Source organism: Simochromis diagramma, unplaced genomic scaffold, assembly GCF_900408965.1.
Source record: "Simochromis diagramma unplaced genomic scaffold, fSimDia1.1 OVJJ01000557.1, whole genome shotgun sequence".
NCBI lineage: Eukaryota > Metazoa > Chordata > Actinopteri > Cichliformes > Cichlidae > Simochromis > Simochromis diagramma.
Window position 1 is genome coordinate 1361921 of NW_024387156.1, and position 20249 is coordinate 1382169.

Here is a 20249-nt window from a genome sequence, read left to right on the forward strand (position 1 = left end):
ATGACTAAACTAAATGCAGCTTTTTCAAAGACTCTGCAGAAAATGGAGCTGATGCAGCGTTTTACCTTCAGTTTCATGAATGAAAACTGCAGTTCAGTCAGCGTCCACGTGGAGGCGCTAAAGCTCTGCATTACCACCACCACACGTCAACACATTCATCAAAACTTTAAAACACCCAAATAATTCTGCCCCACTTTCAAACAGTAAGACAGCAGCGGCATTCCCAGCATGCTCAGTGCTCAGACGCTAGGACAGAGGAGAGTGTATCCATCAGGCTAAAGTCACGAGCTTTATTCACCCTGAGGCTCAAAAACACTCAGAACATGTCAGTAACTGTTCGGTTTCTAATTACTGATTTTTCAAAGGGGATGTTTAGTTTCTATTATCATTGCTTTCAGTAATAAATCGGTCGCTCTGATTAAGTTTACACCAATAGAAATCTCAAAATGTAATATATAAAACAAATATTTTCACATGTGGAAATGATATTTTTTCTAGCTCAAACTGATCTGTAGACAACAATCAAAGGAAGATGGCACGGCTTTTGTATGATCATCTACAGTAGCGATAAAAACAACATAATAAAAACTAAAAAATACTGGGACCACATCAGAGGAGGCAGAGAAATCTGGGTCTCGCTGCGTGTCTGACGTTAAACAGGATTACTTTATCATTTCCATATTGTTGTATATTCAGTGCTGCAGTTTGAGCTACAGTGCACTAGTTGCCAAATGCAGTGTTCTGATTGGTCAGATCTGTTTATTTGCATGTGAAAAATCTGAAAAGTCCAGCTTGGTTCAGAAGAAAAAAAAAACATACCCCAAAGTGTGAGTGGCTGGATGTGGAATGCTAAAATATTTCAAACTAATACCTGGTCTGTAAAGACCTTCATGTGAAGTGTGAAGTGTAGAAAAGATTAATCAGACTAACAAATACTCAGACTTCAAAATATCAGCATGAAGATATAAACCAAGCAGTTTAGATATCGACAACTGGTGTGTCAGCTGCTGACTAAATGTCAGCTGCTAAATGCAGCACTGATTAATATCACCCTCATAAACATGATCCACATCAAGCGGTTGAGGTTCCATTCTTCGGGTTCCAAGAGGAAGTCACTTCTGTAAACTTCTGTCCTCTTTGTCTTCCTGTCGAGTTTCATGTTTCGCTCAAGGTGAAGTTTGAGTCAGTGACGGATCGCCTCGTCTCCTCCTGCAAACCTTCAAAGCTCGAGCCACCGCGTCTCACAGGCAGCCAATCAGAGGCTGCGACCTTGTCTCAGTGTGTTTCACCCAATTAGAAACACACTCAGAGTACAGGTGTGTGTGTGGCTGTGTATGGTTGTGTCAGTCATGTGACTACGTCCTTCATCAAGGAGGGTGTGTGTGTTGACTCTGCTGTGTATTCACCTCTTTATAGCAAACACACACACACAAACTTGTGTGTTTGCTCAAATATGGGCGTTAGTAGGTGTTCCACCAGTAATGACTTTGACCTCAGTGGAGTAACTGACATCAGCTGAGGATAATAAGACACAGCACCCACCTTTAGTTCACTGGTTCATTGCAGCACAAATATTTTTTCCACAAATAGGAATATTTCACTGTTTTTGAACCAAATTTTTAAAAACAACGAGAACAAGGACAAAACGTTTAAGCACTGACGTCTCTGAGTGTTATATTAACGATTATTATTATGGTAGAAAACCACATAAACCTACTGAAATACTTTGAATCAAACTTTCTTGCTGATGCGCACATGAACCTGCAGGATGTCTGAAGGTTTTGACTGTTGAGCGTCTTTAATGTGATGTCACTGCCTCAGCTTTGAGGTACTGTGTGGATGACCATGTTTCCTCTGATGGCCGGACTCACCGCGTGATCGATATGCTTTCAGATGCACACTGAGGTCACAAATATGAGCAGTGCAAATGCTCAGAGTCTGGGTGGTTGGAGATCCTTACGGCTAAGCTGAAAGAAAAGTGAGAGTTGAGCAGGCTTTGTAGGCTGAACACCAACATTCATCCTGTCATTCGTCATTAATATTTTAATTTGGAGGAAACACCCTCAGCTCAACTTTAGTAGAGAGGTAAATTCAAGAAAATCAGGCAATAAAATATCTGCTCCATCAAACTCCTTCTGCATCAACAGCAAAGTCTTTGAGAGCTTTCCCAAGCTCACTCTCTTCTTCTGCGATTTTACTTTGCTGATCTCTCAGTAACCCAGAGCTCTGAGAGGATCTCCTCTGCTCCTTCAGAGTAAAAGCACCATAATCTCTTCAGACAGTGTGAGAGCCGAGCGCTGACGCTCAGAGCTGAGGGTTTGATAATGATCCTGATGAAACGGCTTTAGTGATGAATAAAGATGATGGCTTTAATGATGGAGCATGCTCAGTGAGGAGAGTCAGTTTGATGCACTTACACTTTAATGATTCAACACAAACTGTTTCCCGCCTGTCTCTGAATGATTAGGATCATCAGGCTCATCATGATGAAGGTGATGATAAAATGATGGAATATCATTTGATGACCTACAGGACGGTTATATTTTTTTTCTCATCTTATTCTTGACTTTATCATTTTGTGACAGTCTCGAGCTGTGAGGGGAGAGAGCAGGAGGTGCAGGGAGGGTTAGGATGTCCAAGTCCTTCACAGAGAAAGCAGAAATCAGTCCATGGGCCACTGACGGCTCCTGAAGGAGTCAAGGAGGCCTGTTTGTTTAGGTTAAGTTAGAATCGGTTCATTCAGTAACAATAAAAATCTTCTGACTAATAGAAAAGTCGCACAGAGCACCCGACATGATAAATTTGAGTAGATCAGAGCAGGTTCCCTCAGACTCATATCCCAATTTTATTTCAATGTAAACAAAAGACTTCGAGTTGATATTAGTTTCTGCAGACATGAAGCATTCAGGTTCACTTCTCTGATTGGCAGCTTGCCCACTGCAACACTCGAGGCTCATGGGAGTTTAGTGTGAAATGTCATTCAGAGCATGTGTGCTGCTGAGAGAAGGTGAACTTCATCACATACCATCACACTGCATCACATCATCATCCTTCACGTGTCTGTGAGTGTGTGTGTGTGATAACTAAAAGCAGATATTGATGCTGCGGTCAGCACTTTGTCAGATCCACTGAAATCTTCAGATTTGAGCTCCTCAGAGTTTACCATTAATCCCTCCATCCTGAAGCCAGAGAGCTATCAGCCACGCTTCCACAACCAATCAATCAGTTAATCAACATCCTGGTGGGGGAATCTACAGCAGGTTGTAAAATAATGAAACCAATAGCAGAAAGTGTTGATCACACAGCACGGCGAGCCAGGAAACCAGACACAACTCCCTTAGGAGGAATCTGCCCGCAGACCGGCCGACCCAGATTCTGCTGCAGAAACAGCGGACAGAAAAATATGGCTGCACTTCAACGGTGGCAAGGAGGAGTTCTCACAGCTGGAGCCCAGAGCCACTAGCAGAGCCTGAATCTACAGCTGGAGCAGTTTCTAAGTAATGAAGTCCAGTTTTTAACAGAAGATGAAACACTGAAAGTTTCAGAACAACAACGATCCATCACCACACTGAGGCCCGAGAGGAGCTGCAGATTCAGGTCACGGCGCTGGTGCGGCCCAGTCTGGACCTGAGCTGCTGCACACATGAGAGGAAACGTGTTCCTGCTAGTGTGTTATCACACTGAGAGGTGTTGTACACTGTGAGCTACAGATTCTGCTTTAACAGAGAGATCTTTTCTAATCTGTGGTTCACTTTGACTTCTACACACTTGTTGGGCTCTTATGTATCTTAAATGGACCCCTGCACCTTCACAGGAGAGCTTAGAGTTCCTCCCGACTCCATGAGACTCTACAGCAGCAAGGCAGTTGTTCGACCTGCATGTAGACCCTAAAGTTAAAATGTGGCACTGAGCGGTCGCACTGGGAGAAGGTGATGTCTGAAAACGTGGTTTAGTGTGCAGGAAGTAAATGTGTGTGCGTCCTGCAGAGAGCTTTAACACGCTGGCTGCTGGCAGCATGTTTAACGTTTCATAAAGTGAATTCACGTTGCGCTCGCCTCGCTACGTCTAAATTATTTATGCTGCTATCTGGACAAACGGCGCCTCGCTGCTGCTCTCCCATTAACAGGACAAACAGGCCACACACACACTCCTGCTCATGTCAGAGTAAAATGTTTCTGGCTTAATGAGAGGCCTGCTTCATTATGGATGAGCGTTCTCTGTGCGCCTGTGTGCGTTATTAATGCGGTGACATGATGGAGGCTTTGAACAGGTTTTATTAACAGCAGCACGTTCTTCTTCACCGTAATGCTAACCACACAGACCAGGACCCGATTGACCCAAGGCAGGACCGCTGGACTGTGACCAGCCCGAACCTGGACCTCTGGGCTTCAATACAGTCACACGTGTTCCCATGATCCCTGAGTCTGAGCTGACAGGCTAACAGTTGTGAACCTCCAGAGAATCCTCATACTGTCAGCTCAGCCTTAAGCAGCTCTGCAGTGATGTTCAGCTCACTGTTCGGCTGTCCACCTGCAGCATTAGCACTCCGATTCAGCAGGATTACCAGCAGCTTCATGTTTAGCGCACAGAGTCTGACTCTAATGTGATTTGATTTACAGCAGGTCTGTTAGAAGAACATGAGCTGAGATGCTCTCTGCAAGCATGAGTATCACAACACAATGGAAAGAACAACCTCACAGCATCTAACCAGGAAGTCTCTCTCTAAGCAGTAGGATCATTGTGAAGTCTACAATCAGGAGACGCCTTCACGTTGGTTACTTACATGACTGTATGTGTTGGGTCTGCAACTTGCAGGCCCTGCTGGTTCAAAGACTTACCACTCATGAAGAAAGCAAGACAAACAGCTCAACCGGTTTTAACGTGCTAGCAAGGGGACAGCGTTCGGCAGTACCTCTGCCCTCGGTCTCAGATGACTCCAAAAAACCAGCCTCCCCTGCAGCCTTTTATTCTGTGACACGCAGTTTCACAAACACCCATTTCCAGTTAATACTTGTACAGCTGCTGTTATTGTGTATATATTTATTTATATTTCTTCATACATTCTTATATAGTTCTATATTGTGTATTTTGTTGTACAGTTATTTCATTTTCAACTTTAATTTATATATTTTATCTTATTCTTTCCCAGTTAAATTTACCCTTCATTCTAATTTGTGTTGTACAGTTATTTCATTTTTAACCTTAATTTATATTTTATTCCTTCCTAGTTAAATTTACCCCTTTTTAATTTTTCATATTTATTTCCTATCTTATTCATAGCCTTTTCCTTTTTTGTTTTCTTTAGGTCACGAGCAGTTGTCCAAGCATTTCACTACATATCGTACTGTGTATGACTGTGTACATGACAAATAAAATTTGAATTTGAATTTGAATTTGAATTTAAAACCCCCTTGTTTTGCGTCATAAAACTAAGGCACTCAGTGTGTGTGTATGCATGTGCGAGCATGTGTGAGTGTGTGTGGATGTTTTTGTGTGACTTCCTGCTGATCACAAAGGGTCATCTCCCCTAACCCTGTATATGGCTCAACCACTTTTTAACAGTCTCACCATACACAAGCACAGGTGAGGCCATAAAGGGCAGGAAGTAAAACATCTAAATAAGAAAACAGAACCTTCACATAGAATGTGCCTGCAGTTAAACATTATCTATAGCTAATTGCCTCCCCCAGCTAGATGTAGGGAAGGAACAGAAAAATCTCTAAACATTCAGGTTAAGACAAGGTTTACAAATTTAAGTACAAAAATGACAACATTTAACAATTAACTCTAACAGTATTTTCCCCCCTTATCACTTTCATCTGTTTAATTGTTCTCCCCTCCATCTGCACCAGCAGCTCACATCACCTTGTGATGAAACATGCTAATGTGACCTCAGTCTGAAAATATTTTCCTCCTCTGAGGCTCTTTTATGCATTTTGACTAATGCTAGCACAAAAACAACTGAAAACCTCCTCAGTTGGTTGTGCAGCTGCTTTCTGTGGAGTGAGGAGTGAAAGATGATGAAGGCGGAGGAAAAAGAGGCTCCAAACAAAGAGAGAGCGAAGAAGAGAGAAGCTAAAGGTCGCAGCAGACACTTTTATTCATCTCTCTATTTTTAAACTCGTCACTGTGACAGATTGAAGCTGTCAGGGTCAACATCCATCTTCTTCAACACACACACACACACCTACACACACCTACACACACGTGTGTGGTTAGTTCGAAGTGAGGACCTTACAGTAAATAAATGCTCATCATTCAGCTCTGATGACGGCACACACCTCCATCACTCATATCTGCAACTGGAAACCCATCCAGCCTCAGCGTCATCATTCTTCTTCTGCTGCTGCTGTTTTAATTTGCACACAGCAGTTTGTCCTTCACGTTTACCTGACCTCGGCTTTCCGTCTCCTTCATTTACTTTATTATCAGAACGATCCGGTGGTTTCAGATGGATTTTTATTTCAGCCGCTCACATTTCATCCACACACAAACACCAATTAGGTGGCAGCTGTGGAGTCTGAAGAGCAGAGGAAGAAGCGAGGAGGATGAGCAAATGCAGAGAGGAAGAAGGCAGAGAGGATGCAAATGTATTCCCCAGCTGTCACTGTTTTGCATTAATAAGCCCTGAAAATAGATCCACAGGCAGAGTCCATCAGTCTCTGTCACATTGTTGAAACGCTGCTTTTGACCAGCAGCAGCTCCTCTTGAGGCTCACGCTCGCCTGCAGTGACTCAGCCCGAGTTCCCTTTACATCTGAATACTGACACAGATTCTCCTGTAAACAGCTCAGACTGCTGACCTGAATCAGAACAGCGTCAATAAGGACCTGCTCCGCCACACCATCCAGGACAGGGTCACTCTGTTGGATGAAGGTACAGGGAGTCCATCACAATTATTTTAACTGTTAATTAAAATGAAATGTTTAAATGTTTAAGATGAAGTTTTGCTGATATACTCCACACCTTTATTTTCTCTATTATGCATGTTCATATTTAAATTAATTGCCGCCCCTTTACTACTTTTTTTACTCAATGACAAGTTTAGTCACATGTGTTCAAACCTGAATCTTGTGAAAAAAAGATGCAACAGAAGATTAGAGTCGGCCCTTTATCGTATTAAGTTACAGTTCAGTTACAGTGGAGAGATAATACCCACAGTTAAATATTTGAAGTTATTCATCCATGCATCTGCTTATTATTCATGCTTTTGACCATCCCAGTATTTGAACTTAGACTTTATGATATATTGTCTGTCACTTACAGCCCAAATGAGACTTGGGTAAGAGTCTCATTTGGGAACAAGAGAGATCACCTGCACTGGTGTCTTTAGAGATCCGGTGTGCGTGGTGCTGGTGTTACGCAGAAAGTCACTTCCCAAGGTGTAGTACAGTGGAACCCCGACTTACGAATACCCCATTTAACAAAAAATTCAAGTTACAAAGGCACTTAACGGCAATATTTCTGCCCGTGTTACGGCAAAATGCCCGCGTAACGAAATCCGCTGGCTCTGATTGGCTGAGCCCACAATGACCACAATTCCCACAATGCCTTCCGAATCATGTGACAACCCCTTGGCTTTTGTACTTGCGCTTCGCTGTTCCACTTGAACGACGTATTGTTGTTGCAGTTAGCAGTTAGCCTATAACCTATCGTTCACTCAGAAGGCGCGATGGGTGCTTCAACTTACGAAAGACCCTCGGGAACAAATTAATTTTGTAAGTCGGGGTTCCACTGTAGCACCAATGCTTCTGGAACTACTACTGCTGTACCTGGTTCTTGGTTGTATTTTAGGTCAGAAGGTTAGCTCAGAGCTTAAAACCTTAAAGCATCTTTAGAGGAGCACAAAAATCAGACATTTAAAACGTGTTTCTTTCTGCACCATAACTTCACTATGGATCCAGATGCTACCATTGGGACAGCTGTAAGATTGGTTGATGGTTTGCTGTTGGCTTTTGTTGCTCTGTGAAGCAAAATGCCCAGAGTGGATGTTAAAAAGACCACGAGATCCTTCAAAAGGATGCAGGGGACCAGCTGAACGATCTTATTACTGTTTGAATCAAACGTCCTGTCCACCTATCATGTTTGTTTGGGTCTGATGTTTGGTATTCACCGTTTTGTCATCTGGTCTGTCTCCAGGATTGTTTCTGTTAGTCCTCTCTCTGTGCTCTTCTCTGATAATGTGGAATAATTGGTGTGTGTAAAGCAGCTGCGGACCTCGATCTAATGACGACTCAAAGAGCAGCCATTAGCAGCTCTCTGACTTTAAGCAGCGCGCTCATTTAACCACACGGAGGAGAAACTTCAATTAACTGTAGCCTTCAGACACAAAGCACAGAGGAGAGTAGAAATTACATGAATGATCAGATAATTAAAGAAAAAAACATGGACGGCAATGAATTAAATCCTGATGTTTACCTGAAGAGCCATAATTGTCAGTAATGATCCGCTGATTAGATATGGAACACGCTGGGTGAGAACATTACTTTTTTTAAGCTTTCAGACCTTAATAAGTGAACTGATCAACAACAGAAAATAATCTGCACCTCCTTTTAAAATGAAATCATTATCTCCTCCAGGATCCTCACGTGATTACAGTCTCATTACAATTATCTTTATTCAGTTGCCTAAAATTGTATACGGGAGTTTTTCTCCATCAAACTAAAGTATTTTTTTCTACATTAATATTTTAAAATTTTTGTCATTTTTTTAATCCTTCATTTTATTTTTGTATTTTATCTTCGTGTTCCTGCAGGTTTTAAGTTTCCCGCTTCCTGACAGTCCAGGAAAGCATACAACAAGATAGAGAAAGTGACTGCTGAAGAGACATCGACATAATCATGCCAATAAAAACATTGGTCCAACAGTTGTTTCAGCCTTCCAGAACCTCGTTAAAGAGATTCCCCCTCGTCCATTGCTACATTATGAATCCCTCATCCTACAGAGAGATAAGCTCTGTTTATCTCACGTCACACCTTCATTACAGACTCTCGCCTCACTCAGAGACAGTAAGGCTCTCGACCTCCGTCAGGTTGAGTGATTATGCATCTTGAACATCTACGTTGGAACAACCAGCAGCAAGATTTGGAACATTTATAAAGAAGAAGACAGCATTATTTATCACGGAGACACTACAGCAGAATTACTACTACAGACTGAATTTGTTTCCTCTGTGGGCAGAGGCCACAGGCAGCAGGGCCTCACTCAGAGGCAACTGGGGCGTAAAACCCCCAACCAATCACTAACCGAAAGCTCGAACTGTGGTTTTAAGGTAGAAGCTGTTAGTTCATTTAAATTTTTGTAAAATGTGAACCTTTCATTGGTGCTCAGGTCTGCAGGAAAAAAATTTAATGAGCCTCTGAAACCTTTTTCCCAGCGAAATGATTAGAAGGTCTGAATGTTTTGGGGTGTTTCCATTGCTCTCTATAAAAAGAAGAAGCTGAAACAAAGACCACAAACACACAAACCATGCTGACTCCAGCTTCCTCTGACTGGAAGGTCTAAACCAGAGGTCTCGAACTCCAGGCCTCGAGAGCTGGTGTCCTGCAGGTTTTAGATGTGTCCTTGTTCCAACAAAGCTGATTAAAATGGCTAAATTATCTCCTCAACATGTCTTGGTTCTCCAGAGGCCTGGTAATGAACTGATCATTTGATTCAGGTGTGTTGACCCAGGGTGAGATCCAAAACCTGCAGGACATCGGCCCTCGAGGCCTGGAGTTCGAGACCCCTGGTCTAAACAGATCCGCAGAGAACATGGAGCAACATGATAAAGAACAAATTGTACTTTCAGAGTTAACCCTGCAGGAGGCACTATGTGAAAAAAACAACATCAGTGCTCCCTGTGTGAGTCTTCATCACATGTGTTTTTATGTCTTCATCCATGAGTTATCTCTGCTCATGTTTTGCTTTTGATATTTTTCCAGCCAATCAGATGTAAGTATTCCTCCGCTGAGGCGAGTGGAGTTGAAGATCAGTGCAGTTTGTCTTATTGGTGGAGAGATGAGAAAATGAAGATGCTGGATGTGGATTAGTTTCTTTAAAGTGGCAAAATCCAGCACCCTGGTGGAAGATCAGCTCTAAGAACACTTCTGGTTTTTAGCTGTAGGCTTAATGTCCTGACAGAGGAGAGAGCAGAAACTGGCAGACAGGTTCAGTTCAGTTCAGATTGATCTCCCCCTTATATAAAATGTGCTGTATTTTCAGGGAAAACTTAAAAATGATAAGCCATCAGCGTGCGAGAACAGATATTGATGTGAAAATAAAAACTATCAATCACCGCAGAGGAGCTGTGAATCTGAAGAAAGATGCATCAATGTGCCGATGTGCAGCCATTTATAAAAACAGACAACTAATCCATGAGCTCCCGCTGAGCCTCTGCCTTCAGCTTTAACCTCTGATTGGTCCTGATGATCGTCTCTGCGGGAACACTGAACAATCGATGACATCACAGGTGGAGCTCTATTGATCCATTGATCTATTGACCTGAACTAAGTGCACTGTGAGTCCTGCAGCAGCTGACACGGAGGAGGGCGCAGCACCGAACCCTTCATCTCTCATTCTGTTGATCGAAGATCACTCTAACACCACCGCCGCCTGGGACCAGGGACAAAATGGCCACCGCTGTCAGTGATGGAGTGTTTATTTAACGGCACAATCAGCACAGAGTTTGGATGAAGAACGACTGCCGCATTGTTGCTGATATTTTTATTAAACGATGAAACATTTTTCCCTTTGTCAACAAAACGTCTCATTAAACTTCAACTAGTCGAAACCAGAAACTTTCCTCTTACACGAGTCCGTTTAATTCAATCACACTTTCACTTTTTACTCCAGCAGATGAAACAACATGAGATGATCTGTCCCAGTAAACATACAGCACCAGTGTTTAGTTTGGTTCTAACCCTCTATAACACATCCACCCAAAGACCTATTGAAAATGATGAATGGGGCAGCTGTCTAAACAACATTAAGCTCTGAAAGGTGAAAGGTAGTCTTCTCCTCCTCAGCCGTCTGCAGACTGGTTCAGATGCAGAGAACCGTTTCCTCTCCTCTGAGGATAAACTTGTGATGCTCATAATCAGACATGAATACATGTAAAACTGTAGGAAACGTTCATCAGCTGTGCAGTTATACCAGCCTGTGGAACATTTAGCTGTTTGGTAATGACTCTCTTCATGTAAAAACAAAGACTACTACTGGCACTCTAATGCTCAGTGGGTAAACACTGGTGACTGAGCGACCAGGTTCTGGTGCTAGCAGGGTAAGAGGAACAAAAGCTTTGTTATTTCCACCATGATCTAAAATCTCTTAAAGACAAATGTAATCTATCGGGAAATGTTTAACCCTCAGATGGACCCCTCGGTCTTGTGGAGAGGTCTTGTGCAGCTGTGTGCGAATTCGTCTGCTGGTTTCCTGCTGCTGCGCTGCCAAAGCTAAAAACTGCAAGTGCAGGTTTTCGACAATGACGGGTGTCAAACTGAGAAGAAATGAATCAATACCATCAGTCAACGTGTGGCTTCTTCCAACACTGTTCTCAGCTGAGAAAATAGTTTCTACTCCAAAGTGTCAGGTGGTTAAACTCTGTGATGACAGCAGTAATAAACAATAAATGAAGTTTTGATGCGATGTATGAGTAGCAGTCTGTACACAGACATCATCACCACAGCCCAGCAGAGGGGCTCAGCTTCCTGCTGCTCACGGCAGATCATGGAATGCAGAGTCTATTGGTTTCGATAAAGGCTGACAGACATGGTCACCGCTCTGTTCACGTCACCAGTGTGGGGAACAAGTACCTGTACTCTCAGAAACTGGGTTACAGTAAAAGTCCATTGCTGTGTACCACAGTGAATTCTTGGATCTCCTTTCAAGGGCCAAAATGTACAAATGTGTGACTGAATATCCTTGCATGGAAGATCAGGTGATCTAATAGGTCAAAACTGTCACCAGATGGTCTGAGTGAGATACAAATCAGTACTCATGAAAGGGCCCAGAGGCACTCCTTCATCACCACTGAAGGTACAGTGAGATACTTTACTGAGTTCCACCCTAAAAGAACTGAACTCAGTGTCACTGGAAAGGTTCTGAAGCTCAAGTCCTTCCTGGGTAAAGTTCCTGTGATGGACACAAAACCCACCTGGAGCACACCTCAGGTTACACCTGCAACTGCAGTCGATGAGGACTGAAAGCGAGTAAACACGTTCAGTTGGCACTGACACCTGAATAAAATCAACGACACATCAGCCTATAACCCCGCAGCTGTGCTCGGCTCTGCAAGGCATGCTAGGATGCACCCGGCTCGCCGTCACCTCCCTGAAACCCACTGAATAATTCAGTGTGACTTTTCACAAACAGCTGCAGCACACACAGAGGGCCGGGATGTTTTTAGTGGCAATTAATTTGCTGCTGACAGGTAATAAGAGGAGACTCCGCCTCCATCCATCCTGATTTATCTCACCTGTCACCGTAACAACCCCCTCCCTCCCTCTCTGTGAAGTCTCTCTATGGGACTCGACTGTTGCTAATTACCCCGTCGCAGCTCGCTTCCTCGCCTACACACCTGAGCTCCTAAGCTACCTCTGTGTGTGTGTGTGTGTGTGTGTGTGTGTGTGTGTGTGTGTGTGTGCATGTGTGTGCGTGTGTGTGTGCGCACGCGCCCTTGTATTGCATTTTCTCTCTTGTTATTCATAGCAGGGGCTGAGAGCTGACTGCTGACCTTCGACACCTGGAAGGTCTTCCTGGTCTGTCCTCATAACTAAGGAGGGTCACTGTGATGAAACCAACCTACAGACGCCTGCACTGGCTTCACATCTATCCCACATGGTAATCAGAGGGCAGTACAATACTTTAGACATCTTAACAGTAGTAGCTTAGGTTTAAGCTTAGGCTCAGCAAAGGGTCAGTACTTGTAATGCTACAGCAGGAGCTCTGAGCAAGATGCAGACTGCACATTAGCAGTCCGCTCTCAGTTTCCAGAAATTTAAAAATGGAAGTTCAGTCTGAAAAAAGCTGATGATTTTCGGTCACTCTGTGTCTGGAGTGCTTTGTGTCTTAAAGTGAATCTGAAACCATTTTAAAAGCTGTAAATTGTTTACACCTGCGGATGCCTTGGTTCATGACTCTGTCAGGGATTACAGACAGAGCATCATTAGTGTCAGAGTGAGAAGGCACGGGCTTGTTTTTAGCCTAACCTCCCCCTGCACCGCCACTGCTTAAGGCGGTCTCTTTACACACCAGGACAGGAGGCCAGGTCCTGCAGCAGGTCCAGACTGTGCAGGTGAAAGGTAAAACGCCTTTAATATGAAACTAGCTGAACGAAGGTGCCACAAACTTTAGTGTGTGACATACACAAGAGTATGTCACACAGATAAAAACACACCAGAGCACAACCACCAGCAGATGCAAACAAAATGAGGCAGCTTACAAAAGATCAGCCCAGTAAGTGTTCGAGAAGACACTCAGGAACACGATGCCTGCGAGTGCTGCTGTTAAATTAGGATGGATTAATGGGGAGGCAGAGTGTGACTGCTGGAGCTGCTCGAGGTGCTCGAGAAAGTTTCCTCCTGTAATCAGCTCATCGTATCTCTTTGTGATATCCGTATGTGTAGAAACAAAGCTGTCAGAAACATGTTCTGCAGGGAAGTATCTCCCTCTGGGTTACTACAACTCGAGTCAGGCCGAGGTCACAGCTGTGCAGTGTCCCGACAGTCAGGACACCCCGAGCCTCGCACAGGTACTCAAACAGCGTGCTGTGATGTCACTGCTCCACAATCGGCCACAGGAACTTTGAAACAGACACGATTAACTTTCCTCTAATCTGAATGCTCGTCGCCCCAAACCTCTGAAAACACAAAGGTCAGACACAAACACACATTATATGCTATATAATATGTGTGTGTGTGTGTGTGTGTGTGTGTGTGTGTGTGTGTGTGTGTGTTTTGGCTGCTTGTTCAGCCTGTTCTCTGTTCAATAGATTAAAGAGACAAAAGGCAGTTTAATCATCATGTCTAATCCCTCAAGCCAACACAATACATGGTAATCCAGTTTAACACACACACACAAACACACACACACACAGAGGCAGACACAGATGAACTGTGTCCAGTATTGTGGAGTTTCATATTTCAGTGTGGATTTTTCACTGGAACTTGTTCTGCTCCTCTCGTCATCATGTGATGTTTATGTGAGGTTTTACTTTCTCCTCCGCCTGCTTGACTCTGTCGGAGGTTATTCGGTTCATGCAGCTCAGTTCAGTTCAGCTGTTGATTTCAGAGGTAGTTTTATCTAACTGCTGCAGCCAGGGGGCGCTACAGTGTGACACCGCCACATACGGTTTAAACGATCGTTTGTCAAGTCTCGAGATCAGCGTATCTAAGGTTGCCATCTCCTCAACAAGGGGTGTGGTTGACTGTGAAACTGCTCACTCATTGGCTAACAACATGTGAGCCTTCTTTTGAAAGAAGTTCTACAAGTGGAATGTCTGAAGAACTGGCGATGCTGAGACCCAGTGGTTGAACAGGAAATGACTCCCAGACTGAATCACTGTTTTCTCATTAAGATCAGCTGACCAGTGCAGCTCTGAGGACTAGCAACATTATACACATTGCAGCGTTCCAGCCTCGGGTAACTGATAATAAAGATCAGCTTAAATTCATACTGAAACTGCTTCCGCTCACCTGTGGCATGGTCTTTACCTTCTCCATCTCTGAGATTCACCTGCTGTTTGTTTGTTCACACTTAGGTTCAGCTTCAGTCCACAGTTAGAAATATAACCCAACATAATTTCTGAACCGCAACCAAGTGTCTGCAGTCGGCAGATAGAAACCTGGATGTGTCGGTCTGTTAATACGTGTCCAAGTTGGAGCAGAAAAGAAGCAGCACAGAGGAAGCTGCCGGGATTCAGCGCAGCAGAAGTGACTGACCGATCCCGTGATTCTGCTGATATGAAAGTGATAGGAGCGTTTCAAATTTGCTGCTGATATTTCTGCAGATATTTTGACCTCTGAAAACGAGTTCAGCAGCAGCAGCCGGCAGTGGCGCAGTAGGATGGGGAGGGAGGGCCAGGGATTCCCTCAGGTTAACACCTGCTATCTTCCAGGTAAATATAATGACACGCGAGCAGCTCTGAGGCTCCTCTGCAGTCTCCATCAGCTCTGTTTGTGTTAAGTGAGCGTGTCACTCCTAAAGTTTGAAATTAATGAATTAGTCAGGCCAAAATCAAACAAACAGTTGTAAATAGAGAGTGTTTGGTCTGTTGTGACCAATCTGAATGGTGCTAGTGACAACCTCAGACTGCTCTCCAGACTCTCAGCCATGAGTCTGCCACGCTCACTGCTTCATTTAAAACGCTGACAGCAGGCGGCTTCGTAGCGTCTAAAACACGCACACGGGTGTAGAAGAAGAAACCCACGCCCATTAGTCTGTGGGCTTCGTGTTTACGCTCCCGCCACGGCACTGACACCATCACGGTCACTTTTACTGTTAATGCTTCCCATCCCCACAGATAGTTTACAGACCATGACGAGTGCGGGGGTCTGCTATGACGAGGAGACAGTGCAGGCTGAGATGCTCAGAAAACAAGAACTAAGTGTTCATTCAAACATTTGACAAACTGATTAAATAAGAAATGCTGATATATCTGATTCTGTCCTTTCTGTATATAAAAGAAGCATTCCTGTGTACTTGATGGAGACCTAGTACTTTATTATATTTACCTTCACCTCGCCATGAACCGCCATTAAACACCTTATTTAGGTGATGTTTAGGACACAGGTTTAAAAGATGGATCCTGTCGCCTTATTTAGAGAAACAGGCCTGACTGTGAAAGGTGAACCTGTCTGCTATGTTTAAGGCCTGAACACGACCTCTCCATCTATCCGATACGTTCGCTTCACACAGCCCATCAGTTCATCATCTGACTGAAACAAGCTATTTTGGTTGCCAGCCCTCACTAAAAGCTCACCTTATCAGTGCTCATCACTAATTCCACTGTGAAGGTTCAGCTGTAAACTTCTTCAGACCATAGCCTCACTCGTGTTGCAGAGTGATTCATATCTGTAGACATCAGTGTGGCAGAACAACATCTGTCTGCTCAACATCACGCTCATATTTCTCTATGAGGCACTGATCACTGTTCATACACAGTTATCGGTGTGTCTCTTCTTCCTGGTGTCCAAGTTGACCATCCGACACATGCATGTACAGGGAGTGCAGAATTATTAGGCAAGTTGTATTTTTGAGGAATAATTTTATTATTGAACAACAACCATGTTCTCAATGAACCCAAAAAACTCATTAATATCAAAGCTGAATGTTTTTGGAAGTAGTTTTTAGTTTGTTTTTAGTTTTAGCTATTTTAGGGGGATATCTGTGTGTGCAGGTGACTATTACTGTGCATAATTATTAGGCAACTTAAAAAAACAAATATATACCCATTTCAATTATTTATTTTTACCAGTGAAACCAATATAACATCTCCACATTCACAAATATACATTTCTGACATTCAAAAACAAAACAAAAACAAATCAGCGACCAATATAGCCACCTTTCTTTGCAAGGACACTCAAAAGCCTGCCATCCATGGATTCGGTCAGTGTTTTGATCTGTTCACCATCAACATTGCATGCAGCAGCAACCACAGCCTCCCAGACACTGTTCAGAGAGGTGTACTGTTTTCCCTCCTTGTAAATCTCACATTTGATGATGGACCACAGGTTCTCAATGGGGTTCAGATCAGGTGAACAAGGAGGCCATGTCATTAGTTTTTCTTCTTTTATACCCTTCCCTGCCAGCCATGCTGTGGAGTACTTGGACGCGTGTGATGGAGCATTGTCCTGCATGAAAATCATGTTTTTCTTGAAGGATGCAGACTTCTTCCTGTACCACTGCTTGAAGAAGGTGTCTTCCAGAAACTGGCAGTAGGACTGGGAGTTGAGCTTGACTCCATCCTCGACCCGAAAAGGCCCCACAAGCTCATCTTTGATGATACCAGCCCAAACCAGTACTCCACCTCCACCTTGCTGGCGTCTGAGTCGGACTGGAGCTCTCTGCCCTTTACCAATCCAGCCACGGGCCCATCCATCTGGCCCATCAAGACTCACTCTCATTTCATCAGTCCATAAAACCTTAGAAAAACCAGTCTTGAGATATTTCTTGGCCCAGCCTTGACATTTCAGCTTGTGTGTCTTGTTCAGTGGTGGTCGTCTTTCAGCCTTTCTTACCTTGGCCATGTCTCTGAGTATTGCACATCTTGTGCTTTTGGGCACTCCAGTGATGTTGCAGCTCTGAAATATGGCCAAACTGGTGGCAAGTGGCATCTTGGCAGCTGCACGCTTGACTTTTCTCAGTTCATGGGCAGTTATTTTGCGCCTTGGTTTTTCCACACGCTTCTTGCGACCCTGTTGGCTATCTTGAATGAAACACTTGACTGTTCGATGATCACGCTTCAGAAGCTTTGCAATTTTGAGACTGCTGCATCCCTCTGCAAGATATCTCACTGTTTTTGACTTTTCTGAGCCTGTCAAGTCCTTCTTTTGACCCATTTTGCCAAAGGAAAGGAAGTTGCCTAATAATTATGCACACCTGATATAGGGTGTTGATGTCATTAGACCACACCCCTTCTCATTACAGAGATGCACATCACCTAATATGCTTAATTGGTAGTAGGCTTTCGAGCCTATACAGCTTGGAGTAAGACAACATGCATGGAGAGGATGATGTGAACAAAATACTCATTTGCCTAATAATTCTGCACTCCCTGTAGTTAGACCGAACTAAACAAAGTTAGGAGTAAGCTATTTAGGTAGTCTGATTAGCTTGTCTATGGGTTTCTAACCGTGTGATCCACAAATGCTGGAAGGGTAAAAATCACAGAGACAGAGAAGCAGAGCTCTGCAGCAAAACAGGGTCAGCAGGGGGAACAGAAGGATGCAAATATCGGTGTTTATAGGATAAAATGGCTAATGGCTATGTGGTGATACATCAGCACTCAGCAAACACACAGGTGTACGAGGGGCGTATGCTAAAAAGTCAAATGAAGTGGAAAAACATCTGTACAGCTGCTGTACAGTGTGTTCAAGGCCATCCAGGACTGAACGAGCTGTGGCCGGGGAATAGTTTCCACTGCACAGCAAAATCTCCAGTGTTAAATTAACACTAGAGAGTGTCTATATGGGTCCACACCTCTGAGTGTTAAATACAACACTGTTGAGTGTTAAATTAACACTTTTGACAGTGTTATATGTTTAAAAGTAACCTAGTCAGTTTTGAAGATTAACAATGGCTAACACTGAGCAGTGCTGATTTTCTAACACTGGAAAATAACTCAAAATGTTAGAAATATTCCAGTGGAATTCCATATTCCATTTTGCTGTGTGTTTGTGCCATTACATCAGGAACAGCAGAACATTCCTCCCTGAATTCCAGAAACCGACTCCTCTGGGACCAGCAGCACTGTTTCCTCACTGAGACTCACCGATGAGCTCCGGAACCTTCTCTGGGATCGTATCAGTCACATGACTTCATTACGTGTGTGTGTGTGTGTGTGTGCGTGTGCGTGTGTGTGTGTGTGTGTGTGCGTGTGTGTGTGTGTGTGTGTGTGTGTGTGTGTGCGTGTGTGTGTAATCAGTATGTTGGTAGGCGGTAAATGAGGTTTACATTAATTGTATTAAAGCTAATTAATGGTTTCAGCACACAGAGAGCAAAGATTCACCGACAGAATCAGAAAAATCCTCTGAGCTGACGTCTGCTGTTACCAGTCATTGACACACACACACACGCACACACAGGTACACATGCACACACCTGCAGAGTCTAAATATAGAGCAGCTCTGTGCAGTTCTGGTGAAGCTGGTCAGGAGAAGACATGAGCGCTTATACACAGCAGCTCATCAACATGAATGATGAATGAAATTAAAAATAAACTGGATTTAATAATTGGAAGAAAAGAATCTTTCCCCCGATTGCAGAAAAGTTTCCATGCTTACTTGAAGCAGGAAAGTTTTGTGCCGAAGAGGAAATTATGATGATAAATGGGAGTGGAAATCCATTTGTGGGAGAAGATAATGATGTTGGATTTTGCATGAACAGGCTGAAAAATGGTTCAGAGGTTCCATTACAGATTGAAAATAATAACTTTGGCTGTTTTTTGCATGTGGTCTGTGCAGCTGTAGAGAGGTCAGCCCGCTGGGAGGAACGAGGAAACCCACTGCTCCGCAGCGTTCGCTGAAGCAGTGAGTGTTGCAGTGAGTGTCAGACTGCAGGAGCCATCAGGATGGTGTTTATTCACATCTCATCTGGAGCAGAGAGTGCTGCCTCACATTCGAGGGTTAGAACTCACTATAGAGGCTGACATGGAGATAATTAGACGAGCCTCTTCCTTTTCTCTGCCTCAGTGGTTTCATACTGGATCTTCTTTTTATCAATACTTTAAGCTACATGGATATTAATAATTAACTACGGCTCCCAGGAGGCTCTGCTGATTGGATATGATGAAAATCAATCAGCCAGCAGAGACCTGAAGGAAGATTTAAATTTTCTGGTCCTCTCTCAGAATCCCACTGACATCTGCAACCAAAACATCCAGATCTGACCCAGCAGGGTGAGCCCACTGCCTGTGGTGAGTTCACTGTCTGATCAGACCAGAAGAATATATTCTTTAAAACACACTTACTTTATTCCTCTTCTTTTCAGGAGTCCTGCACTGTTTGCCTCAGACTCACTGCAAAGGACAAACCCTGAGATCATAACTATGTTAATGAAAAGTGTCGGTTAAAATCCTGAAAACATCAGCGAGCAGCCAAGCTGTGAGGCTGAAGGTCGAACCGAAGAACCCAAGACTTCTCCGATGGAAAGCTGGAAATACCTTTATATGTTGTCGTGCACGGAAAAGTTAGGAGGTTTCAGTGTTGTAGTTTTTCTAACCTTCAGAACTGAACATCCATAATAAGAACACAGTGTGTGTGCGTGTGTGTCAGTTGTCATCAGGTCAGTGTCAGCGTCAATCAGCCGGTTGAGGCATGACTCCAGCGATCTGCTGTGACTCACTTTAGATCGACTCGCCTTCAGCTTCAGCAGCCAATCAGAGCACGCAAACCGAGCGAGTGAAAGCGGCGGTAATTACACCTGACAGCATCATGTCTTCGTACTGATAGCAGCTGACAGGAAGGTGGATTTATGGGAACCTGGATTTATGGAAGCTTTCAGCTGGATAGCTGCAGCTGTACTGCTGGATTCATAATGTTCATAACGATG

At 43.7% G+C, this 20249-nt stretch overlaps 1 protein-coding gene and 1 long non-coding RNA gene across 3 annotated transcripts in view; one reads left to right on the forward strand and one right to left on the reverse strand.

Moving 5' to 3' along the window:
- LOC120744204 (potassium voltage-gated channel subfamily D member 2-like) overlaps positions 1 to 20249 on the reverse strand; it is an 87565-nt gene that overhangs the window by 8616 nt on the left and 58700 nt on the right. The gene's annotated exons all lie outside the window — the stretch shown is intronic.
- On the forward strand, positions 6668 to 11128 carry LOC120744205. The gene is made up of 3 exons (XR_005698321.1): positions 6668 to 6875; positions 8755 to 9270; positions 9923 to 11128. It is a non-coding gene; the product is annotated as an uncharacterized LOC120744205 (long non-coding RNA).